This window comes from Siniperca chuatsi, linkage group LG4, assembly GCF_020085105.1.
Source record: "Siniperca chuatsi isolate FFG_IHB_CAS linkage group LG4, ASM2008510v1, whole genome shotgun sequence".
NCBI classification, from domain to species: Eukaryota; Metazoa; Chordata; class Actinopteri; order Centrarchiformes; family Sinipercidae; genus Siniperca; species Siniperca chuatsi.
This window is the reverse complement of record NC_058045.1, coordinates 19,904,476-19,927,202: the sequence shown is the minus strand read 5'-3', so window position 1 is coordinate 19,927,202 and position 22,727 is coordinate 19,904,476. Positions and strand designations below refer to the sequence as shown.

Below are 22,727 nucleotides of genomic sequence, written 5' to 3'. Positions count from 1 at the left end.
GACAAATTGTAATCTCATCAACCGCAAAAAGCCTGACAGGAGCATCTTAAAACAAAACAAGTCTGAAACGTCTGCCCTGAATTCTTACACCCTGCTCTTTGATCCTACTGATGGACTTAATGACAGAAGACAAGCAAAGAGAACACAATTCATCAGCATTGAGACTGTTTTATGAAGCAGAGTAAAGGAAAGCAGGTCATCTCAAACTCTGCGTTCAAAGCCTCATGAAACCATAGTCACATCAAACAGAACAGGAACTTGGGAGGATGGTCTCAGAGGGACAATTATTCACTTCAGGGTGAAATCAAATCTTTTTTGCAAGAACTAAATTCTCTTTTTATGCTACTCTCCCCATTCATAGCAGGGATAAACATGATTCCTTCTGTGGGCTTTTCATTTTACTGTGTAAAGACACACGGTTTATGAAAAAGTCAAGCACGGGAGATGAGAAGACACTGTAACCTTTATAACATACATCTGAGAAAGCTACCAGTAAACATCTAACACACTTAGAGGTCTTTGAAGGAAATGGGGGTGCAACTACTGACTGACTGCCATGCTGTGTCATGGTATGTGTGTGTGTGAGATGTCGAAAGATGATACACCTCAAGCAAGTCTACTGTGACACGCTACACCCTGACCCAGCTTAATGACAGCAATGAACCTGGCCTATAATTTGAATAATAGTAGCCTCCTGCAGAGACCCATATGCCCACTCAACAGGAAATGTTGCACCATGTGTTTCTGTTAGGCAGAGAAAGATGACGAAGAGAACCAACATATGACGGATTATCACATTGACATTACTGGCCAGAGAAGCAACGTGACATTACTGGTATCAAGTCGGGGGGGTATTTCCTATTTCCTTCAGCAATGCTAAAATTCCATCCAAACCTTTTTAAGTGGATAATAAAAGGAAGAAAAATCTAAACCGCTTTGGCTCAACACGCACTCAAAATCTCCTGACATCTGGATGAGCTGCAGGGTTTCACACATTCACACAAGAATTACACACGCATGCAAACCCTTACACACACAGCATCCCCCAGTATGCATAAACACACACACACACACAGCATGCCTTTACTTTTTATTGGTTATATTACATCATCCTCTAATCTAAAAATAGAGCCGGATATTAGACCACTAGGCTACACGTTTGATAGCACTGCTTTTATGTACTATTTACACTGTCCCTATCAGCAGTAATAAATAACAGATTATAAATGAGAAGTGATTTCAAAGCCCTGATGAATAAGTATATTGTAAATTAATATTCATCAAAACTTGTAGTGGCTTGGATGTATTGGTTTGTTGTTTTTTGCTAGTTTCTGTGGAAAAACAAACAAACAATCTGGGACGCCAAGTTATTCCATGTTTTTATTTTGCCTGCATCTAATTTAATTTTCATTCCAGGATCAAAGCCACAGAACTAAAAAACAAAACATAAAAGCAACAGAGAATAGACAATAATATGGTGTCCAAAACATGTTATTTTCTCTTTCAATATAACAGAGAACAGAATACCAAGGAGAATCAGAGGAGTTTGGTGTGGTGCTCTCTCTTTCTGTACACATGGAGAGTAAAAAAAATAAATAAATAACTACCCCAGAAGCTTTGAGGTAAACAAATTAAGTCAATTGCTTACCAGCAATGGCAGCACTGAATAACTGGGACAACTGGGCTGACTGTAAGCTTGTGTCTGTGTCAGTGTGTATCCTGAAATAGCATTTAGTCCTCCGTCAGTCTCCAGATCAGGGATGACTGATGCTCAGAGGACACCCTGGAGATGAACGTAACATCCCGACCCGTCTCTTCCTCGCATCCATCAGGAGACTTGGCAGAGAGCAGGAGAGAGAGTGCAGGATGCAATGTGATCTTTCTCCCTGAGCAGTGGGTATCTTCACAATAATGGATGTATAAGCAGAACATTTAGTCCATCGAACTTGTAGCAGACCACACGCGATTTACCAGGTCCAAAAAACCCTGTAATAATAGCTGGATTTAACAGTTTTATGTCTCTGCTTATTTCTTCCTGCTTGCCTTACGACAACTGTAGTTATACTGACAGTTAACGATCAGCTTGACTTGTACTTTGACCTTGTACTCATTATGATAGTCACTGGAGATGGCTATATTACAGTTTGGCCATAATGCTAATTACAGAGAAGTGCAGCAGCAGGTGTGGTCTATTCAGGGGCTGCCTGCAGGCTGTAAATAGATCAGACTGACAACAAAAGTATCTCGCCATTATATGTTGGTCATTACTGTATGTGTGCAACATTTAGGCTAGCAATTAGGAAAAGTTCACAACCGTCATCATGTAAATGAAAACACAGAAAAATGCTAGGCTAATTTTGAACAAGAATAGCTCTCCATTTGAGAAAATACGCTTATTAGCTTCGTTGCCAAGAGTTAGATGAGAAGGCTGCTTAGATATCTGTTAAATATGAAGCGACAGCCAGGAGAGGATTAGCTTTGCTTAGCTAAAAGACTAGAAAAAGGGGGAAACAAACGTCCGTAAAACCTCAACTTCAGTTTTTATACAGAATAAAGAAACAAGATATAACTTCAAATCAAGTTCAGAAGACTCCGACATTGTGCTTAAAAGGTTTAATTAGTGAGCTTCAGAGGGTTTTTTTTTTACCTTTGGAACGAGCCATGCTAGCTGTTTCCCACTGCTTTCAGTCTGTGTGCTAAGTTAAGCTAACCATCTCCTGGCTGCAGCTTCATATCTAACTTGCAGTGATGAAGTAGTATCAATCGTCTCATCTAACTCTCGGCAAGAAAGCAGACTATTCCTATAAAAGCCAATAAAATCTTTCTCCAAAAGTTCAATCAATTACATTTTATGCTGAAACAATTCATCAATTAGCTTAGTCAATTGACAAGAAATGTATTTAGAACTATTTTGGCTATAATTCATTTAAGTCATGTATTATGCAAAAATGCCAAACCTTCATTGGTTCAACTTTCTGCTTTTATTGTTTTATATTGTCGTAAATTGAAAATCCAAATATTTGACTGATCGAAAACTACATTAGATAGATTAATCGATAATGAAAATAATCATTAGTTGCATCCCTTTACTCAAACAGCTTAACATCTAACAAAAACACCCTACATGATTCTCCTAGGGATTCTTTGTCCCTACTTTTACTTACTTTTTCTCCCTAGTTCACTCTAAACATTACAGCTGTCTGTCTCTGTCAGACAGAAACACGTCAGCGTCATCATGCTGTATGTCCATTCTGAAATGTTTAACCCAAAACAAAGTAAGCATGCAAATTTTATAAATATGTGGATAACCCAATTATGATATAAAGTCTGAACCACAAAGTAATTCAAAAGTCCCACATTGATTTGGTCATCACATGGTGTTGCCTCCAACTAGAATTTCCTCTTCAAAAGGAGTTTGAGTGTGTCAGCTGCCCTGTGCACAGCTGTGCATAACAATCAAGGTGCAGGCAAGATGCAGGAAGCAAGGGCCATTTTCCCATGTACATAAAAAGCATCAGACTGTAATTTGCGTATTCTTTTATTCATTTTTCAAAAGAACTGAATCCTTGTCAGGGATGCTCATCATTACTGTGTCTTCCTGTAAACCGAAGCTGTAAACAGAAGGGAATTCAGAGCCTCAGGTCAAACTCTGCGAGCTCAGTCTGAGCAGTATTATCCAGAGTCGAGTCTATAAACACCAGTGTGGAGAGCGTGTTTGTTTGTCTAAACCAGAAAATCAAAAACTGGTAGAAATATAATTACCTGGAATGACAGTAATAAAGGAGTGTGACTCCTAACATTATCACATGCGTGTCAACAGAATGATAATACACGTGAAGCTTAAGTCAACAAGGTGAATGAATAGCTATGTTACACTCTTTGATATCTGATATTGTACAGATACATTCATTAAGCCCTTATGCAAACCACTATGCTCATTTCTGCTATTCATATACATGGGATCAGCCTACAGGAGTGGAGACAGTTTTGTGTCTATTCACATCAGCACACAAAGCCTCGGAGCTCACAGGGTACACAAACATTTGTTGACTGAAACTCAACTTGCTTCTGGCAGAGGCCGCCTCCAAACCATCTGGCTTTTGAATCACTTCTGCTCCTGACAGTCAGGCTGCGCTGTGCAGCTGAGCGCTTCATGTTAGCTCCCACAACTGGTACAGATTTTCACCAACAGATCAGCCTCTGAGCCAATAAACATATGAATTCCATGTTGTCCTCTCTTAAATGCTAAACAGACTGACACATTAATACTCAGTAGCACAGTGGAAAAACATCCTGTTCTAAGTCAAATTCATCACATCTGGGACTTGGTGAACCGAGATTTAAAGTACAAAGTGTGCACCAAGCATCCTCTGTTTGTGCCGGTCTCATTACCCGTACCATGTGTCATCTTCTCTCCCTTTCCTGTCTGACCACTGTAAGCTCCCAGTAAATCATAAATGCCCCCTTCAAATGGATCATCTCTGAAAATGCAGTGCAAGTATTTGATGCCCTTTTCATCTGAATTCTTTCCATCTAACAATAAAAGTACCATCTTTCAAAAGCGAGATGTGTTAAAAAATGTGTTAAAAAATGTTAATCTGGATAATATGTGCTGTATTGTGTAGTACATAAATAGTAGTAAAAACAGTTTTCACTACCTTCCTTTTCGCTATAGTTGAACTGAAATACAACAGCTAAGAAGAACATGACCACCACCACTTGCTTGATTACTAATACTGGTCCGTTGCTCAGTTGTCCTGCCAAGGCAACCCTCAATTCTGCCCTAAAAAGCGAGGGCTTAACTGAATCTGAGCCCCATTACATTTCTGAATCTACTAGCCAATATTAGACCTATTCCAACCATGACAGGGGATTTCAAATGGATTGGTTTCAAAGTGCAAAATAGCACAGCCAATGAAAAAATTTACTTTAAATCTCTCTTTGAGATGACTCAGGGGAATATTTACTGACGACAAAGGGATGTTCTTCTGAAATTCATATTAGTAACGGCTTCAGGGGAGTCTGAGCCTGTGCCCAGACTGGTTGCTTATGGGTGTCAAACATGGTCAATTAAGGCTGCCTGCCAGCAATTGCCGCAGCTATTTAATTTAGGAGACCTCTCAAATCCCAACTCGAATGCCACTTCTCCCACCTTCATGCCTTTCATAACATAGTAGGCAACTACAGCTATGCAGCCATAAACAGTGAACCACAAGAGGGATGGAGGAAAAATGCTATCAATAGCACTGCTCATAAAAATCTTCATGGATTTTTTTACATTTGGTTATCTCCGTTGTTGATTTGCATATTTCACACCAGTGTGCGTAGTGAGATGGAGGCATGTATCTGGTTCCCAGCGAACTAGGAAGTGTAATCTGAGACTAGTAGGCAAACACAGGCTAGTCTCCAAGGCTTAGTCATGACCATTGTGGAATGGAGGCATGCAGGAGAGAAGGAGAGGATGCCTCAGACTGGCTACAGGACCTGCTTAACTGACGTTTTTATGTAACAAAGCAGAAAGCAGATGGAAAATGAAAATCTAAATAATCAAAAGCTGGATAAGAATTAGGCCTATCCTACATCCAACAATATCTAAACACGTCAATCAGAGTGGTTCTTTTTTTCTTCCTGACAAACCAAATATCTCAAAATGATTCTTTTGTCTCTCTGTGTGTTCAGACATGAAGGATGATGGACAGGAACATAAACAGCTGGGCCAAGACATAAAAACTAACCTTCGAGGCCTCATAACTAGATCACACATTTAATACACAAAGGCTAACCCATGGTGCGTTTCTTCTTCTGGCAGGCCATGGGAAAATACAGTACAACTCTGTCGCTCTCCTTTCTTCCCCATATTAATTACAAAGCTAATAGTTAAACTTCGAAGAGGCTCAGCAAACAGCCAGAATTCCTGCCTTTGTGGAGGCCTGCTGAATGTAACAACCCAGCAGGCTGGAAATGAGCAAAGAAAGAATGACAAATGATATTCCCGCTACTGACATTGTGTGATTTCTTGCTAGGGCTGACTGAGGGTGAAATTGTGGTTATGATACTATGAATAGTTGTTACAATTGTGGGAGAAATATCATAATAAAGAAAAGTAACGGATGTCAGTGAGCCGCTGACTCTTATTTATTTTAGAAATTGATTTACAGGTGTGCCACACACACACACACACACAAGGTGCCAACCTGATGTCAACATGCAGAAAAGGATGCTATATTCTGATGTTAAATGTTAATCCAAATAAGCAATGGAAGAAAAATGTATATATATATTTTTCATTACAAAAACAACAATGTCCCAGGTGTAGTCTGCCACGTGGACCTGGTCCTTCATTCAAGATTTATTCTTTCCAGATTTACCAACATCAGTGCCTCATTTAAAATCATTTTATGATCAATATCATCTGACAAGACCAAAGAAACCAATGGCTGCCTTGCAAAGCCTTGATGGGACATGCAACAGTGACATGCACCCAGCACAAGTCATAATCCTGTCATACCCACACTTGCTTTCTCTAATCTCAGTGCGTGGGCACGGCTGTGAGAAGTTCATGGTAAACACGTCTCGGGATGTGTGGGGATTGTAAAATAAGGGAATCAGCAGAATATACTACCGACAGTTCACTCTGCACAAACACTGACTAGCCAACACAACCTACCTAGACCTGCAGATGCCTTGACCTTTCTCCAGGGCTCAAACATCCTCCGTTTTTGATTTGTGACAGCCTGTCAGAGTGCAGTGAAGCAGCTGCAGGGAACTAGCAATCCTGAGGGCCCCAGTTGCACTTGTGAACTAGGTTATATTCTCACTGAATCAACTAGTGAAGACCAGGATACCTAATAGGTCGACTGTAAACTGAGGACTGTGGAAAGCAGGTATACAAATATCAGCTGGGCCAAGACCTACCCTCCTTGATATGAGGTTTAGCCAGTGAGTGCGTACTGCTAAAACTCATTATTCAGAGTTGGCTTTCAGAGTTGATAACAGAAATCTCATTTACATTACTGTTGCATTTGACCAACTCTTCAGTGCACTGTTTGCAATGATTTATAGAGCATATAGTATGTCTTTTGAGAGGGCAAAAAAGGTTACATTTCTGTTAAATATTAAGTAAGCTACACCTGTATTTTCACCTGTGATAACCTGAGAAAACTCCAAAAAGCTTATTTCCCCATCTGCAAGTCAAACCCACCAAGAAAACCTATAAATATGCCCCAAAGTGACGTAGTCCAATATAGTTTAGATTGCACACATATGCACATCAAACAGACAGCGGTGTGAGAATATGTGTGAGTGGCTTTCATACCAGCCTCACATTGCTCAATCATTTCATCTCCCTCGTGCCAGTTCCACTAAATAGTCCAGCACACCCAGGACCAGAGGAACGTCGGCCTTCCTGTGTGAACTGTGCAGAGCAGCAGGCTGATCCAGTAGGAAGGTAACCGAACACCCACACAGCGCGTTTCATGGCTATGAAGCGCGCTGATAGCTTTACCGAAGAAAGCATGAAAACAGATTCCTCCCAAATTATACTTTAATCCCTGTCACATATTACAAGATGCAGGCAGTAGTCAGATCAAGTGTTTGACAGGTGCACCACAGATTACATTTAAACACTGGATGAAAACTTTAAGTACTTGGCTATAAGTCATGATTCAATAAATAAACAGAAAAGAGGGAGGGAGGATGGATTAACTAGAAAAGAGGGGGAGTAGATAGTGTACACCATAGAAGCAGAGTTCCAATGAATTAATTCCAATGTGAGGAGTCACACTGGGAAGTCACAAGCCTTAATAAATGGCTGCAGGAAATCCTGTGTATTTTGCTGTTGAGAGGCTAAGTGAGGAAATCAGAGCTACATTTCTTTTAAACAAAAACACTTAAAACACAACCCACTTTTTCAAAACATTTTCACACCTAATTTCATATTCCTTAGAAAGCTTCAAAGATTTTCCAGGTGTGTGCGTACCTTGCCTCCATTACTGGCTATTGGCCATAACAATATGCAGATCATTAAATAACATGTTTGTATGACTTTGTAGGTCCTATTCAAAACCACTTTATTGATACTGCAATAACAACCTAGAAAATAGGCTTCAGTCAATAATAAGCCCAGAACTACCAAAAGGTTACCAAAAGCTTAAGTTATGGTATTTTAAAGGAATAGTTCAACAGAAATGTAAAAAAAAATAAATAAATAAAAAGACTATGTTATTTTAGGGGTTAGGGGATACGCTATGGAACACTTTTTCAGGTTTGATACCATCCTGCCTGTACAACCCCCACTATAGCCAGAGATAGAGCAAGGAAGTACTGGGCAGAAGGATAAACTGTAGTTCGTCAAGGAATAGCTCCCTATAAATAATAATAAAATTTAAAATAAATCACAACTTGTGTTTTTCATTTCTCATTATGTACAGGTTAAACCAACATGACACAATGTGTAAATAAGTCCGCTGTAGAGGTGTATTTTTAACTTGGACAGGACCAGGCTTGCCGTTCCCCCCTGCCTCTACTTGATGCGCACAGACATGACATTGATACTGATCTTCTCATCTCACTCTCACAGAGGAAAGGAAATAAATGTATTTCTCTGAACTATTCCTTTAAATACTTCAGCGACCATCCTAAAGGAAAACTCCCTTTTCACCTTGTGGTTTAGAAAGAATCCTGGCTACTGTACCTGAAGCAGGTGTACACTAAGCAATCCCTCCAATTAGCTTCCCATACTGATATAACAGTGATAAGACTAACTTTCTGCCTGCCATAGCATCAATTGCTAAGGAAGTGCAGTCCATTTGGCAGTGCACCCCTGAATGTGTGCCTCAATGAGATTCACAGGTTGTTAAACCCACGACAGACAGACAGCCCCACTCTGGTGGATGAAAGGCCAGCAGAGACAAGGCCCATGTAGGTTTGTTCACTCTCTTCTGGGAAAGAACATTTAGTGGGCTTGTTTCTCCAGCAGGCCTGCCAGAAAAGAATTCGTCTCTAGTCCAGATAGGCAGATAACAAGACCCTGCGGCTCCTCCACACACAACCACAGAGTGAATGTGAAATATGATGTGGTCTCTAGAGGGACGAACGGTTTACTGGAGTGAAAGGGCCCGAGAGGAAGGTTAACGCTATAGGCTGAGCAGCTGTTAGATGCTTCCTGAAGCCTGATAGCTGAAAAGGACAAGCTGTTATGTAGGTTTCAGAACAAAAAGATGTGTCAGAGTAAGACCTGACTAGTTACAGTAAGGCCTAAGTCTATCAGGCAACACCAGCCGGATGCTTGGTAACACCCGTGCCCTCTCATCTATTGAAGTACTACAGAGACATGGTTTATTTAATGAGTCACGTAACAAACGGTTGTATTTGAGTTACAAAGGTCTTTGTCAGAGGCCCCCTGTTTGCAAAGTTGGGTAGTTATGTTTAGATATTACTTTTAAAAGATCTTTAAGTTGATGTACAGGGTACAAAGTTTTTGTTTAAGTAACAAATGGTTAGGTTTAGGTATAAACCTAAAAATGGTGACAACATGTTTAGGTGTTAACATGGGCACCTGGTTATGTTTTAAAATGGGGGAGCAAACTTGGAAAGACACATAATTGGCAAGAAGTGTGGGGGGGTCCTCCCCCAGATAAAGAAAGTAATTTAAAAACAAATTTCCTCAGGAATATGCAAATTACCTCATTTAGTAAAGGACACAGTTGAAGGGGTAACATGGTCAAGGATCGACATTAAAAACACTGTGTATTCACATTAGGTGCCACTCATTAGGCCTACTCGGCTATTTAGTTAAATGAATACATTCAGAATACCGTTATGAACAGACATAGACACATAACAAACATAGCTAACTGGAGAGGGGGGGGAGCTAGCTTGCTAGCCAAGTTTGACGTTACCTAAACACAACGCACCTGTTATGTCGTCGGTTTGGAAAATACTCTCGGACAAAATAATCCGAGTAGGGAAAACCATGGGGAAGGGGATGGTTGTAAAACTTTTTGTCCCAGCACCTATAACTCACAGAATTTTTGTGCTGGAGCTCTTAAATTTTGACACAAAGTAGGGCTGCACAATTAATTGAAATATTATCAAAATCGCAATATAACTAAGTGCTATATCCAAATCGCAGAAGCTGCAGTTTTTGATAAAGGTAAAATGAATGACAAAACAGCACTATAATGAAGTACTGTATAGCTGCAGAGATGCGCTGGCCTACAAATCTTATTCTCCAGATGTAAAAAAAAAAACATGTTTGTTTGGTACAGACCCCGACAAATGTCACATCATCATGATTTTAGTAGTTTTTTCAGTGAAAATGAAAATTGTGATGCAAAAACGATCATTCCCACTAATCTTGAATCATATCGCAATCGTAATATCTGTCAGAATAATCCATATTGTGCAGCCCTAACACAATGTACCCTTATTTGTCTACTACAAATGGCGATGTTTTCAATTTTTCCCACATACATCACAGAATTCATTAATTTATGTCAAATACAAGGCATTGTATTGTTACAACCTGCCCCACTGGGGTAAGTCGTAACAATAAGAGTGAAGAATTAAAACTTGAGACCACACCACAAAATAAGCGTCTGAAGAAATTTATTGCGCATATGTCAACACTTCAACATCTTCCTGTGGTTCACCAAGAACAAAGAACTCACCACTGACTTTCAAATCACTTTAAGAATTACTGTTATCCACAATAATGAGCTGTTACTGATACTTTGCTTCATTTATGTTTGGTTAGAAGGACAGTTGTTGACACAAATCAGACACAAATAGTGGTAAAACAAATGGTTGCATTTGAAAAAGGTGCGTAAACTGTTTGTGCGTTTACCCTCACTACATCCCAAATAATAAAATCAGCAGGGCTAATGCAAGATATTAATAGCCACGTTACACTTTTAAAAGCTGACTGTTTGATTTGGCTCCTTCGTGAACGTCCCGTCTCCATAGCCGAATCCTATCTGATCGCAAATCGGTTTGGCATTTCGGCGACATTACAATCCTACTTTTAGCTAATTTAAATTATAGGTTTGGTGTGGTAAATGTTAGAGTAAGGACCTGAGAAAACACACAAAAGCAAAAGAGTGAAAAAATGGGGAGTCTTGGTAGCCTAGTGGTTAAGAGGCCTCCCATGTAACCACAGCCTCTCCAGTTCAATTCCAGCAGGGGAACACGGGTGTAAGTCCAACACTCACTCTACTTTTACCTTTGTTTTGGTCTCCCCCAACTCCCTACTCGCTCTTTAGCTGCTAAAGTCTCCACTATGTTCACCAGCTAGTCGATAACTTCTGTCTGCTGTTTGCTGCAAGGCAGGTAGTGTACAGTACACCTGTTTAAACCGTTTAGCAAACAATGAGCTAAAAAGTGGCAATAAAAAGTATTGATTAGTGCACCTTTAAAAATCCCACAAAAAGGTAGTAGCCTACTAAATGAGATAGACATGAGCAACTGATTGCTATAAAGCAAGTTCCATTTAACAAGACCATAAACCTACAATCATTTGGATAAGTGTTCATTGGGATGGGACATGACAGATATCACATACAGGATGCAATTCATGAGTCATGTAACATGACCACCTAGGAGCCTCTAGAAGACTGTTTTACAGCCACACAAGAAAAACTGTTTGATATTGCTAAGGTGGAAACAATAACTTTGTCCTCTGTACACCTTGTGTGTTTTAAATATATTTAGTCCTAGACAATGTCATTCATCACACACAGAGGGAAAAGAACGGCTGTGCGGCTCTGCTACAGTGTTCAAGGGTCAGCAGAGTGGCAAAATGTAAACAGTCTCATTGGCCTGGCCTCAGGAATGCATTTGTCATACTGGCCTACTTCTGACCTGCAAGGTACAAGTAGCAGCCAAGAAGTAAGTCTTTAATCCGGAGCTGTAAGAAATCACCAAAGCAAATGGACTGGGGCCATACTTAGTAGTCACACAACTTCAACCAGTGGCTTAGTCCTCCAAATCTGATCTGTCTAATGCCATGTTTCTAATTTAAAAATGTATTGGTAGTAAGGAAGAAGAATGGTGGCAGATACCAATTCATCAACCATCTCACGGGACCTCAAAACTTTAGGAAACAGGATGGGAATTATATCTTGACGTAGGTCTTGAGTTTATACTTTCCAGCTTTCAAATATATTTTATTCTGAAAACAGTAACATAATAACCTTAGTGGTATCTTAATGGTTTCTTCCAGGCTGTTTGGTTTTACAATGTCTGTCTGACTCAACACTCAGGAATACGCAAATGACCTCATTCAGTAAAGGACACAGATGAAGGGGTAACATGGTAATTGCTTTCAATACTGATTTCCTTATAGTAAGTGCTTGCGCAGAACACCCTAAAAAAAAAAAAAAAAAAAAAGGTTAACAACATGCCATTAGCATCTAGTTACAGACATCTATCCTTTCAAGGACTTAATGCAGACACCATATGCATGTTGGTTTGATATCAACGGGGCCTGCAAGCTTCTGATGAGTCCACCACAGCAACAGACCTCTGGGCAAAAACTTGACAGTTGGGGATACATCCAGCCGCTCATGACACAGCAGGAGCTGCCTTCAGAGGACTTCCTTCCTTCTGTCCTTTCATCTAGCAGTGTGTTTCCAAATCCATGGTACTTTGTAGGGTCGTGGGGGGTCAGAGCTAGACAGGAACTCACTCTCTCCCTCCAAGAGACAATCAGCGAGGGGTCAAAGTGACTCAGCTTCACTTTTCCCGCTACACATCCACACTACCTTCCATGGATGCAGCGCATGGCATTGATGGTATTGATAAAACATGCTCTAACATCCAATCTGCCTAATTCTTTTTATGCTGGGCAGTTTCAGGGAATTTACGATGAGCCAACTTTGTCACAAGGAAAAAAGGTGCTTTGCCTCTGTCTCAAAACAGGATAAAAGGGTAAGACATAACAGAAAGAGAGCTGACTCTTCATTATGAATTAATTGCAGCATCCAGAAGTCTTCTTAGCGGGGGCAGAAAAACAAAAGAAATACTGCTAAACTAGGACTAAATCTTTTGTTCACAGTATATCTAATTTTTCATCACAATATCAATATATATAACTGCAAATGTCTGGCTGACATAAAACAGTTTTTACATCTATGTTAACAATGTAGCAGGGGAGCTGCACACCAGAGGTTACTTATACAAGTCTGACCCAGCTCCTCTCCAGAAAGCCAGACTGCAGCCTTCTCCAGTTCTTTCTTGCGCTGAGTCAGCCACCAAGCAAACATCCTCCTCTCTGCTCCACACCCTGATCTCTTAAAGAGGGAAACTGTGAGTTATGATAACACGTGCAGCATAACAGAGGTAGCGCATCCCAATTAACGTCTGCCTGCCCTGCGGCACCCTGTGACCTCAGAGAAGATGTCCAAAGTCTAGCATTGAAGCTGCTACAGCCTGAAAAGGAGGTGGATAAAATGCAACAAAAGGTCAATACCACTGATCAATAAAACAAACGCTCCATCACTCGACTGAGACAGGATAAGAGTCTTTGTCCAGACGCCTGTCAGGTCAGGACCTCACCGCTCCATCTAGCCACAGACTGCCTCTTGTTGCTGTGTGTCGATGTATGATCTGGGACAGCTGGAGTAATATGATATTGTCATTGCTGTTGAGGTCAGTAAGTCAGCAAGACCAAAGACAGACGCATCAAATAAAAGCATTCATTAGTAAGAGAATTTGAGTGACTTGGGAATCACGACATGATGCCAACCTACAACATGAAAGACCTCTGGGCACAAATCAGGTGTTGGTCTGTGTTGTGGACAGTTTAGCCCTCAAACTCTTTAAGTGACAACATCATCACCTGCTTGCTTGCCTTGACCATAAACACAATTCAGTTTGTGACTGTAAGTGCAAGAAAACGAGCTGCTAAATTAAAAACTCATCCCGTTTCTCCTCTTCAATAACAAAATCAGAGACAAAAGACACTGTCAAGGTCACACAGTTTGCCTTCATGAGTACATGTTACACTGCTTCTAATAGTTACGGAGCAGATACAAATATTTATTGTACTTTAGTGGCTTCTAACACAATATTGGTACTACTTAAGTTGTTCTGTACTATTATACAACAGATATTTGTAAAATATAAAAAGGCTTATGTGACAAGAAACATATAGGTTTGCAGAAATGTTCCATACAAAGAGAAAACACTACCAAAACAACAGGTATTCCCTCCTGAGAGTCAAATCAAGTACATGTAATTAACACATTTTTTTCCAGTTCAGTTGTGACTGTAATTACAAAAAAACATGTTGTCAAAAGTACTCCAGCTTCAGGTATCAAGCTGTTGATATGAATAAGATATATCTGTATTATTATGTGCCCTTGCCAGTTCAATAAAGGAAATGTCAATAAAATCAAGACGGCTTTTAGACTACATAATTTTGTCCAAGATGAGGATATTTCAATATAACTGATTGGGTGTGAATATTGCCACCATCCATCCACCATATTCTACAGGCTACCCCTTCAAATCTGTAACAGGCTGATAGCTACACTGATACACTGACCATTGCAGCAATGTGCACGTACCAACGTATGCAGATAAAAAATGTGAGATTTATTACAGGACCGCGTAGTTAAATCGTTAGTTGCTCTATTAAAACCGCCAGACCGTGACATTCCCAAACGTGCAGAGGTGCAGTCCGCGGATCCCAGGGTAACGTTACAAAATGCACCGTGTTTGTCAAGCGACTGGGAGGAACATTACCTTTAAATCCTGTGTGTTTATAATCCACCCATATATGGCGGGAATGAATCCATGTCCGTGTGTAGATCCAGATTCTACGGTAAAATCCACAATATTGGAGTATTTCTTGAGCGGGTAATGCTTGTAAAGGCCAAAGCAGGGAACCGCACAGCAGAGGAGAAGGCGCAACTTGAAACTGACAGAGAGGGATCGGTCGAAACCATAACGACTTAAAGGATGGGGGCGCGAGAAAGTCTATAAATAACAACACGTTACCGAAACATCGCAAGCGTATTAATTTCACTATAATTCGTGCTAACACAAGAGTACAACAAAACATAAGGGGGTATATTGAGACGAAACTGTGTTATGTTAGAATGTATCTGAATTTATTTGAAAATTTAAGATGAGAAACCCCCACTACTCCTTGGAGTAAGCCTGCGTGTTTTAACTAAGTTTAATCCGATTGGTCTCTTCCAACGTGACGCAGCAGTACTGCTGCCTTCACATGGTGTCAGAAACATTAAACTGGTTTACACAACAGGGAAAGGCGGGCGGGATTTTACATGATAGCCGAACTGCAGAGATTTTATTAAAATCCTCCTTTACTGTAAAGTATTCCTTGCTACCTTGTGTGACTGTGCACCCTAAACAAATACTTGACATGACATGAGACGTTTAGACAGGTTAATGTCAACAACTGACATTAACCTGTCTAAAGAAGGTTTAATGATAAATTATTATCACTAATAGGCTAATAATACAGAACGAGTGATAACAGTTAAGTTAATGTCATTCTCAAATTCAAATTCTATGAAAACTGAGTTTACTTAAACTAATGTAGCCTATCACTTAACTTCAGTCGAGTTGGGACTGAAATTCAAACCAATGCATGAGCTAGTGCTCTTGAGTCTACATTGTTGCTGATTTGTTCAATTGAGTTATCAGAGTAATTCAATGAACAAAGTGTTTGTGGCACCCAGCAGTTTTACATGGCCACTGTAAAAGAAGTATAGGCAGCAGTGAAAGAAGGGATAAGTTAATTCCTCAGTCTCATTGAGTTTGTTGTGTCTGTCTGCAAGTGTCTTTTCCACTGTATGGAATTTTGAAAAATATCATTCCCATTGAATTCAAAAGCCTATTTGTTTGTTTTCTAACAAAGCATAGACATGGATTGTGCCGTGGTTTTAGACAGGCTGAAGTTTGCCTTGGTGGAAAACCACTTAAGATTACAACTTGGGAAAATTATAAGTTTCAAACAGTCACTTTCAAATGGCAAGACATCACATGGAAAACAAAGTGAGTCTTTGGCTGCTTCCCACATACAGAAATATACATCACTGATACACTGCTTTGTTCTGTCTCAATCACAACACAATCCAAGACTTATACTACAAAACACATTGTGTATTTAAACAGCAGAGCAATCCTGACTGCAAATCCAAAAAACTATTAAAAGCTGTATGATTATCCTAAGTGTCTTGGCTGATTCAAAGGAAAGGTCAATGACATGCAAGCCCTTAGTAAAATCCACTCAACTATCAAAGTCACTGTTGCTTCAACTGTCCCACTGCCAACAACTGGATCGCAGGCTAGCAAAAACAGTGAAATCTCAAAATGTGACTACTTAAGATAAAGTTCATCCACTTCATCAGAAATAGCCTTTTATCTGTATTCTCTACTGAGTACAATGCTATGCTGAGCCCTTGCCAGGCTGTGCTGGAAAGAGGAATCCTCCTGCTACTATCAGCTCGCTGCACACTACAGAGTCGATCTCTCCCTCTTGAGCATCCAGCAAGGCGGACACCTCCTGTCACCGGACAGATTGGCCTGTGCGGCTGGTTTTTGAGAGCACACGGGCGCACATGGCACTTGTAATCCCTCACAAAGGCGCTGTGTAAACTTCAACTTGAATACAGCCACGTGGAAGGATCAGTGCTACAACTTTATTTTTGTTCATTCACTCAAATACATACTGTGCTGCAAGTTCACAGGCAATGTCTGTCTTTTGTAGAAAATGAAATAATCATTACTGTAGCTCTAGATTTGAGGGTTACATAATGCTTTCTTTTAGGGTGGTAAAAAAACATTAAACTTCTCACTTCCTCCTGTAGCACACGGTGAATTGGTCTCTGTACTGCTGCATACCTGTGTAAGTGCATAATAGCTCTATAATTTTTTTGTAACTCAAAACAAAGATTTGTGAACTTTATTATTAAAGACAGGCAGTTAGTCACTGAGTTGAAAGATGTAAAAATATTTCTGCAACTAAGGTTATGTGCATAGTAAAAATGTAGCTCTTTCTTATCGTAGAAAAAGAAACAATTGAGAATGACTTCCGGATGGGAGCCGAAACGTCTTGATTCTGAAAACAGTGTCCAGATGACTACGACTGAAACCTTTTCTACGATAGAACTCTCCTGGACGAATGAGAGACTACTCTGTCTTAGCTCTTTCTAACTGGAACCATTAACACTGCATCACATCTCTCACGTTATTGCAATACTAATATGAGCTTCAAACCTACGCTTGTTAAAAACAGCAACATTTTGACTGTGAGAGGACTTGCAGCCAGGAAAACTTACTGTCTCCACCACCACAAGGACATTACACATATGAGGTCTCCAATCAGAACAAGCTGCCCTAGTTGGATTTGCACAGATTTGCTAATTAAACAAACCACAAGGGGACGCAGGATGTCAGCCGGGTCCGCTTGTGTGAAAATAAGAGAGAGAGAAAAGGGAAGACAGACTTGGAGGAGTAGCAATGAAGACAAAAAAGGACTGAGATTAGGAGTCAGGAGTAGAATGGCATACTGCCGGATCACAATACACCAGAGAGAGTTTCGCCACATTATGAAACCGCCTCTAATTGCACTGAGCACCTTAGTTCCCACCACGCCTCTGTTCACTAACTGAGGTTTGCCATTAGCCAGCTGACTGAAGCATGCAGACAAAGGCTTGTCTACCTAAGGTGAGGCAGGCTGCACACATTACCAACATAACAAAGGGATTACATGTGATGTCATCCCAGAAATCTTCAAAGGTATCTGCCATATCACATTATCAAACACAGATGACAATGGACTGCATCAAATCTCCATTCAATCACCTATGATGAAGCTGATGAAAGCGGATAATAAAGGTCAAGTACTCACTGTACAGAGGGAAGACAGGCACAAGCTGAAGGTCCAAAAGGTATTCCTCTGGCTGGGATTTGTTCTCTTTCTATTTTCCTCCCTCCCTTTCCCCGTCTCTTTCTGCCTCTCCTCCTGCCTTCTCTCCCCCTCTTCTCACCACAGCAAGATGCTGCCTGGACCAGTGCTCGTTGCCATGGTAACCAAGACTGGTGGGGGTATCTCGTGTGACCGTATCTCCCTGTGCGCTGATTGGTCTGACACGTGAAAGTAAGGGAGGGAGGGATGGAGTGGGGGGTGATGTCACACGCCCACCAGTTCCCAAATGGGAGGGATCCTCACTCAGGCCGCCTGCAAACACACACAGACACAATGGGCGTCTTTTTAAGGTGGGGTTGAGCTGAAGTGGAGCTTCAGACAGTCCAGGATGATTCTACTTGACTGGCTGACTGACTTATAGCACTTCTGGCTTGCTGATCTCAGATGTCGGGCTCGGCTCTGCCTCAGCTGTCCCCCCACTGTTTGCTGTTATGCTGCTGCTGCTGCTGCCACTAAATTGCATTCCAAACTACCAGGGGCCGGGATGAAGAAATAACACAAGTGTTACAAGACATACGAGAGCACCCATATGTGGCAGCTTGACCTGCTGGCCTACCACACTTCAACCTCTCCTACAGGGGCCACAGGAAGCTATATATAGCACAGCAGAAACCAGACAGATGCATAACTGCTACTATTCACTGTTAGACACAGTATTATTCATACTGAATACAATGGCAAACAGTAAAACAATGTTTTGGTCACTGAGACATACGCCAGAGGGAGACTGCTGTTTCTGCTACTGCTGATGGCAAGTATGACCTAAATGTATTTCCTGAATTAAGGATTACATTAATACTGCACACTTAGCTTTATGTGTAACTCCAACAGTGATAGAAATACAAAAACTAACACAGCACCATGGACATGTGTTGAACAGCCTATGTGCCATAATTGTATAATGATAAGCACCCTGCTGTCATACATTTTACAAGCGTTTTACAGACTTGAAAGCTGAGGAAAAAACTGGCACAAGAACAGCTGCAATGAAAGCATTTAGCTGTTGAATGAAAGAGAAAAACACTTTCCATGTTCATTGAGGCAATAAAAGATTTCAAAAAGAGAGCTTGGGTGTTTTATACCCCATTTGAGGGAAAGTAGGTCTCTGTCAATTTCACGCTTATTCCCAACGATGACATGAGTAATCATGGTCCAGGCTTGTTGTCCAGACTGTTGTGTAATGGCCTGGGATTGGTCCAGTTCTGCCAGAGATGAGAAATGTTCTTGTTCTGGGAGAATTTTTTTCTGAGCTGAGCTGTCATGTGTTGCCTTTGCAAGGTATTGAGCAACTCAAAAATATGTCTCACTTATTCTGAGTTCTGACACAGTTCACAAAGTTGGTGGCCATCTAGGTTGTTGTTTTTTTTCTTTATTTTTAACCATTTTGTTTTACAGTGCAAATGTAGAAAGGCTTTTCTTAGTGTGTACCCTTTAATTCCTGATGGACAAAATAGATACTGACATTTGGACATGGAAAAAAATCTAGACATCTGCCATCTTTGGAGCATTTTATTTCATTCAAAGTACACAGCAATTACACAAACAAGTTGAGAAATACACACCTTCCTTTGGCCTGTGTCTACATAGATTTCTTCACTATTTGAACACATTTGTGAATAAAATAATACAAAATATCATGTGGGATTAAAATGAAAACTACACCAAAAAAATCTCCCTTTTCTCCATGCTACCTACAGAGAGGCTCTGATACATATTTCCATTGTGGAAGTAACTGTTTTGCTGTCTTTAATATGTGTTTTCCAGAATTCCATTTGCTCTTGATTATTCTCTTGTCCTCATCTACAGAGGCTGTCTGAATCGATTAGAAACATAGCTCAAACATTGCGTTCCTAAGGTAACCGGGCAATGCACTGTGCAGCCATTTTTTTATTCTGATGCTATAACTGGGCAGTGAGCTTTATTAATAAAACATGCACTGCTGTCTCCAAAGCCATCTGTGTCTCTGCACCCAGCAGACACTGCACACATAAAGGTGTTATTCACTCCAATCAAAAACATTTTCTTTAATAGAATTCAGTAAAACTAGACTTTCCCATGTAAATCATACAGTAGGACACTTTATACTTGCTGTGTTGAGCATTGTCATGCTTTCTCGCTCAGTTTGATGAGAGAGAGAGACAGAGTAAAAGACACTGTAAAATCATAGTTAGTGAATAGACTCAACCAAATGAAGCTGTCAGTGAAACTAAAAAACAAATATGTGATGATGAGAGCAGTGATACTAATAGGCGATCTCGTCATGTTCATGGCCTGTCACCAGTAACCTGTTACCGGCCAGTGAGCACTGGGCTGCAGAGGAGGAGGAGAGAGAGAGAGCAGGGTTATTACTGCAGAGCAGTGTTACTCCTACAGCATCTGCATTTGCAAACATTGTTTCTCCTAAAAAATTGGCTCACCAGGTGTTGAGTCTTTATTTTTGTCTAAGGCATATAAAAACAGAAATCTGGCAGTGAGATAATATAATGGAGTTTGAGTAAAGGATTTTTATGAATCATGCAAAACCACTTATGAAGCAATCTGCTTTATTTCAGATATCACCACACCACACATTTAAAAAAAAAAGCATAATACAGAAACAAAGTTAATCTCACTTAATTTCCATTATAAGTAAAACAAGATTCTAGGACGATTTGGAGACAATTTTACATAGGGTGGGTGCAAGATAAAGCACATAACCCCACACTATCTAAACAATGAGGAGACTAAAGGTAGATATGGGCATAATATTACAGCCATACAAAACACATGCAAGTCTGATTAAAAGTTTTTTGAATACGTGACCAAAGAATGCTGGTCTATGCTAACGATTGGTCTAATCGATTGGCTAAACTTGCCAACAATGGAATTTTGTGATTACCCTGTGTTCTTGCTGCTTAGCCATTAGTGTAAGAACCAGGCATCAAAGGATCAGTGGATGATGCAAGGTGACCATCTTGCACTCTAACAAGTGTATACTGGCACACACACACAAACAGTAACACTAACCGAACCCAACAAATGCCCACAAATGTACAAACATGATATCTGTATTCCCAGTAAGCACACGACAAAGACAGATCACTGAGGCAGGCAGAATGTGTACAGCTTTAGAATAGGTAACTGTTTAAACCCACAGATGAACACAATGGACCCTCGCAGTCCAAACCAGCGATATTGAAAAAGGTCTTCCCAGAATCACATAAGTATTTTAGGTAACATGCATCCGGCCAGTGCTGTAACTTGAACATTCAATTTCCTCCAGAGCGATGAGCACTAACCCTGTGCAAACACTACGTAAATCAGCTCCAGTCAGATGCCCCTGAGCATGATGGGTAAAGGGAGAAATGAAGAGAAAGAGAGGTGTTTGTGTGTATAGTGGTGGTAGGGGGTCCAACAGAGGAATCAAAGACATTGAACAGATGCTACTGAGTGAAAACACAACGACCAACAGAGGCAGGGGAGAGAAAGGGCAGACAATGAGGTCAGATTTCAGGAGGTCTGGCTGTGTCTGTAGTCAGTCTGAGCCAGACTAAATTTAGCTCTATGTGTTTAGGAAACCTCAGACCAAGGCTGTGTGAGGACTGAAACAGCAGCAGTGGTCAGGGTGCGGCCACACTAGACCCATTTCTCACACTGCTGGGCGTTTACTGTGTCCGTGAACTGCAAGCATGGCAGGCCATAAATCCTACCTTTCCTAGATGTTAAAAGGGTCACAAGTCACGGCTCTGACCCTTTGTCCCCGATCCCTTCCTGATCCTCAGCAACACAGACGCTCCTGGCCTAAGTATGGCTGTGACTGTAATGACTCCGGGTGTTTAAGGGTTAAACGTAAACTGCTGTAGATGTCTGTATTGGATTGGCTCTGAGGGTTCCCATGCTGACCAGTGAAGGCATCCACAAGTAAAATATTCCTTTTGCCTTTCTTTTCACAGTACACAATTTCTAATCTAAACAGAGTCAAGATGCTAATTACGAATTCTTAGAAAACAATAGAAAAAAATATAATATGTTAAAGTGTCAGTTCATCCAAATTATTAAAAAAAATCTCACTTACGGCGTTTTGGTTTAACTTGCCAAATAGACAGATAGTTTTGGTTTAACTTGCCAAAGGTTTGGTATAGCTGTGATTTTTTTTTCTGCTTCCACACCAATACAATAGGGGTGAATTGAATTTTGTCTTTGGTACTCACAGCACTGAACATTTATATTCAAACAAGACCAAGAGTCTGCAAGTGTCTCTGTGAGGCTGTACCTACAGTAGGTACAGTAGTTCTTTGAGCTAATTGCTAACGTGAGCATGCTGACATGCTCACAATGACAATGCTAACATGCTGATGTTACCATCTTGGTTTAGCGTGTTAACATGCTAACATTTGCTACTTAGCAGGTATTTGTTCAAAGGTCAAGTATTAGACAAAGTAACATTTTGACCTGACATGATCCGTCCAGAATCTGTGTGCCTGATACTCTGGATAATCCAGACTTCACTGTTAACAGCATAATAGTGACTTCTTCTCCAGTCGTACCACAAATTAAATTACATTCACTTCCTTTGCGTTGGGTTGGCAGCACGAATCTCAGAGACATACATTAAAACGGGCACAAACATCTGTATGGCAATATACCACTAGGGGGAAATGATAAATCGTGTTTTTATTTTAGCTGAACTGACCCATTAATATATTCTATTCAGTTTGTCATTTATACGGGAAACATTTTTGCTACAGGACACTTTTTCTAAAAGCTGTACTTCTGCACCCAGAGAAAA

The 22,727-nt window shown here is 40.5% G+C and overlaps 1 protein-coding gene across 34 annotated transcripts in view; it reads right to left on the bottom strand.

Moving 5' to 3' along the window:
- mical3a (microtubule associated monooxygenase, calponin and LIM domain containing 3a) overlaps positions 1 to 22,727 on the bottom strand; it is an 89,913-nt gene that overhangs the window by 50,831 nt on the left and 16,355 nt on the right. For 25 of the 34 annotated variants that reach the window (XM_044192142.1, XM_044192151.1, XM_044192158.1 and 22 more), the window contains exon 1: positions 14,746 to 14,942. The exons of 1 other annotated variant lie outside the window; for it this stretch is intronic. The gene's annotated coding sequence lies outside the window, so the exon portion shown is untranslated. Of the gene's footprint in view, positions 1 to 14,745; positions 14,943 to 17,881; positions 18,212 to 22,727 lie in introns of those variants that run through there. 8 more of the 34 variants (XM_044192167.1, XM_044192169.1, XM_044192168.1 and 5 more) reach the window with 2 other exon arrangements.